Genomic DNA, 7162 nt, shown 5'->3' on the forward strand with positions numbered 1-7162 from the left:
TAAAAACTTTCCAAACAGTAATGTAGCAGTGATCTGCAATTCAATCCCATAAGAAATGCTAGGCCTCCAAGAACAGTTCAAAATAGAGCTGCACTCTAATTTAGAGTTATACCCTATTTTTAAAGTGAGTACTAATGATATATATATATATATGTATGTATATATATGTATACCCAGGAATAATAAATTGCTTTGCTAAGATATTAAAGTCTTTTCAACCACTTCTAATTTCAACCCTAAAATGCTTTCTCAGTTTAACTGCCCTCTAACCACTTCCCCCAACAAAGAAATCATTGAATATATTTTTTCAAAATACATAATATCCCCTCAATTTTGCTAAGAATTACTGCTGCAAATAGAAAACTACCATTATGCCATTAAATTTTCTTAATGGGTTTAATAGCACTTGTATAGACTAAAATGTACCATATTTGGATGAGCTGTGTTGTAGAAGAGGGGCTTTAATTACAGGAGTTTTCATCTTGTGTTTTTTTTTTTTGAATGCACATATAATACCTTGCACCTGTGTTAATGTTTCTAGTAAGATAGTGTTATGGGTCTGTCTCAGTCTATTGATAGTGATGTTATCAGCTAGAAATGCCTGCGGGCACTCACCTGGACCGGTGCTGCTTGTAGTGAGCCTCCATATACTTTCCCTGACCAAAGCCAGTGCTATGGCTGGACCAGCTCTTGTGGTTCTTATTACGATTGCAAGATGCACCTCAATAATTTGAAAAGACAAAGTTTAATTACTCACATGTCTTAGAAGGTACATGGCACACCTGGGACCATACAGTGAGGTTATGTGTAGAGAGAGAGAGAGAATTATGGGCCTGGGATTCTGCTTTTATTGGGTTCAAGGGTAGGGGGCCTAGAGTTTCACAGGTTCACTCTTTATTTGTGAATTTAAAACATAAGAGTGAGAATTAAAACATGGGAAGAGTAAAGCAAATGATTGGTTAAATGGTCAGTTATCTAAGTGTACCAGAACTTTCTAAAAAAAAAAAGGGATGGAGGACTTCATGGGGGAAGCCTGACTTCTTATCTAATCATATAGCTGGCAGTGTGTTTATTTGAGATGGATGCCTCTGAAATGGGTGCTTCAGAAAATTTAAAAAAAAGCATAATGTGAGGCACTTTCATTATAATAAAAAAAGTAAATTATCAGGTGCTTACACTACAGATAGGCTAATATATAGTGACATTTTTGTTATCTGGAATTTTGGGGAAAGGGATGTTGTGGATAGTCAAATGGTTAAAACAAAATTAGCACACACATAGATTGATAATGGCTTTTTTTTGTGAAAATAAGATACTTTTCATTTTTTTTTTGAGAGGGCATCTCTCATATTTATTGATCATATGGTTGTTAACAACAATAAAATTCTGTATAGGGGACTCAATGCACAATCATTAATCAACCCCAAGTCTAATTCTCAACAGTCTCCAATCTTCTGAAGCATAATGAACAAGTTCTTACATGGTGAACAAGTTCTTACATAGTGAATAAGTTCTTACATGGTGAACAGTGCAAGGGCAGTCATCACAGAAACTTTCGGTTTTGATCACACATTATGAACTATAAACAATCAGATCAAATATGAATATTCGTTTGATTTTTATACTTGATTTACATGTGAATCCCACATTTCTCCCTTATTATTATTATTATTATTATTTTTAATAAAATGCTGAAGTGGTAGGTAGATGCAAGATAAAGGTAGAAAACATAGTTTAGTGCTGTAAGAGGGCAAATGTAGATGATCAGGTGTGTGCCTATAGACTAAGTATTAATCCGAGCTAGACAAGGGCAACAAAACATCCATGGATGCAGAAGATTTCTCTCTAAACAGAGGGGGTGAGGTTCTAAGCCTCACCTCTGTTGATCCCCAATTTCTCACCTGATGGCCCCCCTGCGACTGTGCCTGTCTTAGGTTGTTCCTCCCTTGAGGAATCTTACCCATCTCTGGCTAACCAGTCATCTTCCAGGGCCATACAGGGAAATGTAAAGTTGGTAAGTGAGAGAGAAGCAATATTGTTTGAAAAGGTTAGCTTTTTACTTCTTTGCAGATTTATGCCCTGTGGCTTCTATGCCCAGCATTTGTCTTGAGGTATCTTTACCACTTGGAAGTCAGTAATCTCGATATGAGGCACGAATTCTACTTAAGGGTTGTAATTAGGAAGGAAGGAGAAAAGCTATAGAAGTAGCAGATGGAAGAAAACATGGGAAGATTGGTTATTTCTTTGACATATCTTCTTGTAGTGTAACTTAAGCATGTATAGGTTTTAAACTACTAATTAAATTGTGTGCACACATTAACATAATAGGAATATAGCTACATAACCAAAGCAGACCTACAATTACCAGCCATATCCAGTGAAACCAAGAAAACCAGTTAGGCACCCTAGGCATTTGTGAAAACTTATCAGTGATATGATGGATATTGTCTAACTGAATTTGAATAGTTTGAGAAAAATCAGACAAATTAAAACAACACATTCCTGGGAACTGTTCACATCCCATATGTTCTTTTAACAGTAGATGGTCTATAGTCGCAAGATTTTGGAGCACTGCAACTTGCACTTCTCCTAATTCTTGGTTGAGTTCCGACAGTATAGATCCAGTCAAATTTGTTGTTTTACTGTATGCACAGGCCAGCTTAGATATCTCCTTCTTCATTCCCATGGCAAGTCCAGGAACCGGTGGGATGGATGCAGCTACAACTGCAACAGTGCCAGGATTTTTGTTGAATTTTTTTGATGATCATCTTCTGGAATGACTCTTCCAGAGAATGTTGATGTTGGAAGTTCTTCTTCATATCGTATCTTAATTCGTTTTCTGGGTAGCCAAATTAGGCTTTGATCCTCTGTATAAACACAAACAAACCCATTGCCCACTCTTTGATATGCCCTTTATACCATTGTGAAGAACTTATTGGAGATCACCACACAGGAACTGCTTTTTTTTTTTTTAAGAGAAAGGAATATTATCAGAAAAATGTACTTCCGTAGCTGATCATCTGACACCCTTTAAATGATCAAAATTAAGGATATTTAAAGCATGCATTAATCGGTGATTTGCAGTTAGTTTTATCCTATCAGGGAGTAATCCCCCTTTTCTTTCTTTTTTTTTTTTTGTTATCATTAATCTACAATTACATGAAGAATATTATGTTTACTAGGCTCTCCCCTATACCAGGTCCCCCCACAAACCCCTTTACAGTCACTGTCCATCAGCATAACAAAATGTAGAATCACTACTTCTCTTCTCTGTGTTGTACAGCCCTCCCCTTTCTCCTCCCCACCCCATTATGCATGTTAATCATAGATACTTTTCATTTTTATGAAGTCTTGAAATCAGTGTCATTTAGTAGGGTGGAGAGCTGGAAAAGCCCTTGGTCCCTGGACTTCTTCTAATTTCCAAGCAAACAGGGTGGGTAGGGACTATGTGGTAAGTCTAACTGCTTAGAGCACTACCAATACATCTTAGCATTTGAGGACCATATTAGCTTCCTAGGACTACTGTAACAAAGTACCATAAATTGGGTGGCTTAAAATTGCAGAAATTTATTGTTTCACATTTCTGGAGGCTAAAATTAAGGTGTTGGAAGGGCCATGCTCCTGAAAGTGATAGGGCAATCCTTCCTTTCTTCTTCCTAACTTCTGGTGGTGTGTCAGTTATCTTGGTATTCTGGGCCTGTAACTGTGCAACCGTGTGTCACATGGTCCTTGTGTGTCTCTGTTTTCACATGGCCATCTTATAAGGACACCAGTCATAGTGTATTGATAGCCATCCTATTCCAGTATGACCTCATTTCAGCTTCACTAATCATATCTGCAAGGACCCTATTTCCAAACAAAGCCACATTCCAAGATACTAGGGATTAGGACTTCAACATATCTTTATTTGGGGACACCCATAATAAAGGACCATATATACATATGAAATCAACATATAGATAGTTGATATAATACTTACATTAAAACAAAATAGAATAGATTTAATCATTTTCTGATCAAGCATACTTCATCTTTTAGAACATCGATGTATTTGTTACGGACACAATATCATTGTATTTAGTAAATGCAAAAATGTTGGTTAATAGGAATTCTATAATAAAGAATTTGTCTGGTCTTTGTCCCAGGTTCTTGGGAGGGAATCTAAAACCTGGGATTTCCCAAGTGATAGGAGTGTCTTTGTTATTCAATGCTGGGCCCTGGGGCCCTGGCCTGAGTGCTAATGAGATGACCTGTGGTAAGCTACCAGATAGCTTCAGGACGGGGGCTGGCCAAGCTGGGAAGACCAACCATGTGATTAGAGAACTGGGGCTTTGGGCTCAGTGATATCAGTCTGACCACCAGGGATAGAGCATAGGAACTGGAGATAGAGTTCAATAACATGGCTAATGATTCAGTCAATCATGTCTGTATAATGAGATACTAATGAAAACTCTGGACTCTTTAACTGGAGGTACTGGTTGAGTTTCCTGATCAGTGAACACATCCATGTACAAGAAGGGTGATGACTCCTCATTCCACAGGGACAGGACCCAGAAGCTCTCTGTTTGGGACTCTCCCAGACACTGTCATATGAGTCTCTTCATCTGGCTGGTCCTGATTTGTATCCTTTGTAATAAAACTGTAATTGTAAATATAGTGCTTTCCTAAGTTCTGTGAATTGTTCCAGCAAATTATTGAACTTGAGGAGGTCCTGGGAACCCTCAAATTTATAGCAAATCATGTATCTGATAAGGATTAATGCCCAAAATATGTAAAGAATTCATACAACTCACTAGTGAAAAAACAAACAACCTCTGATTAAAAAGTGGACAAAGGAACTGAATAGTCATTGTTCCAAAGAAGACAAATAAGTGGCCAACAGAAAAGGTGTTCAATATAGTAATCATCAGGGAGGTGCAAATCAAAACCACAATGAGATATCACCCCATGCCTGTTAGAACAGCTATCATTAAAAGACAAGAAATAACAAGTGTTGGTGAGGATGTAGAGAAAAGGAACTCTGTGCACTGAAGGTGAGAACACAAATTGGTGCAGCCACTATGGAAAAGAGTATGTAGTTTACTCAAAAAGTTAAAAATAGAGCTAGCTTAGGATCCAGCAATCCCACGTCAAGGTGTATATCCAAAGGAAATGAAAACAGGCTCTTGAAGTGATAACAACACCCTAATGTTCATCTGTAGCAGCATTCACAATAGCCAAGATACAGAAACAACTTGTTTGTTAGTGGATAAAGATGTGTGTGTATGTGTGCATGTGTGCATATATATTTAATCACATGCAATAGACTATTATTCAGCCATGAGAAAGAAGGAAATTGTGCCATTTGCAAGAGCTTAGATGAACCATGAGGGCATTGCTGAGTGAAATAGGTCAGACAGAGTAAGACAAATACCATATAATATGACTTATATGTGAAATAAACAAACTCAAGAGAAATTGTAGAGTGGTGGTTACCAAGGCCTGGGTGAGGGATGGGAGAAGGGGAACATAGTTGGTCAAAGGAGACAAACTTCCAGTTATAAGATCAACAAGTTCTGGAGATCTAATGTACAACTCGGTGATACAGCTAATAATATTGTATTTATACTTGAAATATGCTAAGAGAGTACATTTAAATGCTTTTACAAAAAAAAAATCATGTGATGGGGTGGAGTTTTTTTTTATTAAGTTATTATTGGTATACACTCTTATGAAGATTTCACATGAAAAAATAATGTGGTTATTACATTCATCCATAGTATCATGTTCCCCCCCATACCCTATTGCAGTCACTGTCCATCAGTGTAGTAAGATGCCACACAGTCACTATTTGCCTTCTTTGTGTTACACTGTCTTTCGCATGATCTCCCCCACACCATGTGTGCCAATCATAATATGGGGTAGAGGTTTTAACTAATATTATGGTGGTAATCCATTTACAATATGTAAGTGTACCAAATCAGCATGAACACCTTAAACTTATACAATGCTTTATGTCAATTATGTCTCAATACACCTGGAAGAAAAAGGCTAATAGAAATAGCTTACTGTGGGGAAGTTGGGGTTTCTATGGCCAGGATCCTCACTGAACTTAAACCACCCGGTGATGTAACTGGCCTGTTGCTGGGCTGTCGCTTCCACACCTTTAGGCAATAAGCTATTATTGCATTATATAGAGAGCTCAGCCCAGTGCTCTGGGTGGAGGCAGAGATGCTAGTGCTCACACAGAGATGCTAGTGCTACCAGAAGAGAACAAGCCGGTTAATAGACCCTTTCACCCCAAAGAACGTTTTGCTGTCAATTTCTTTGGTCACATTGAATCCATAGTGAAGTTGCCCAGGGCTGAAACCCATTGGCAAGACACTTACCATGTTAAGTAAGGTAAAGGTTAAAAATAAGGTTACTTAGAATAAAACAAGGATTTATTTTCTATGGATGATCTTTCACTGCTGATAGTTATACAGTCTCCTCTTTTTGGGTCAGAGGGTTATAACTTGCCCTTCAGGATTTGTCACATATTTTGGAGAACTTTTCTCTTGTTTCGAGATCATTAGTGACAGGTGTCCTTTCACAGTAGTCCAGGTTTCATGTCCTTAGTAGTCTGCTAATCATATCAAGTTTGGAGTTACAGGTGCATCTTCAAAAATGTTATCAAAACTGGAGTTAGTATTTATGTTTGTCTTTGACAATAGTCTTTTCAACAGGTTTTAGAAAGGAAAAAATGTAGAGGCAGTTTTTTTCTTTCATTGTAAAACTGTACTCCCGAAATTATAGGTTTCTGATAGAGATCTGGACAGAGGTGGCTTGGTATGATTGACAGAAAAAACATGGAAATATGAATTAACAGTCACAGATTCTTGACTCTGAGTAGCCTTGTCATTTCAGGGCAATTTCTTCCTTTCTCTTTGGGTCATCGTTTACTCATTTGCAAAATGAGGGACTGGAGTAATTGATCTTTAAGTTCTTTCATAGGAGGAACTCCCTGTGATTCTAGGAGGGTGGGGTACTGCTTAGCCATAACATGTCTAGGTTGGTAGTTCCTTGGTGTACCTTCAATCATCCTAAACAGCATGTGAGTATTGGATTTTCTATAGGGAAGCTAAGGAATCAAACACCAAAGGGTAATTTTGGAAATTTCTCCACGTCAGAAACTAAGTATTCC

This window comes from Manis javanica, chromosome 12 (genome assembly GCF_040802235.1).
Source record: "Manis javanica isolate MJ-LG chromosome 12, MJ_LKY, whole genome shotgun sequence".
Classification (NCBI taxonomy): Eukaryota; Metazoa; Chordata; class Mammalia; order Pholidota; family Manidae; genus Manis; species Manis javanica.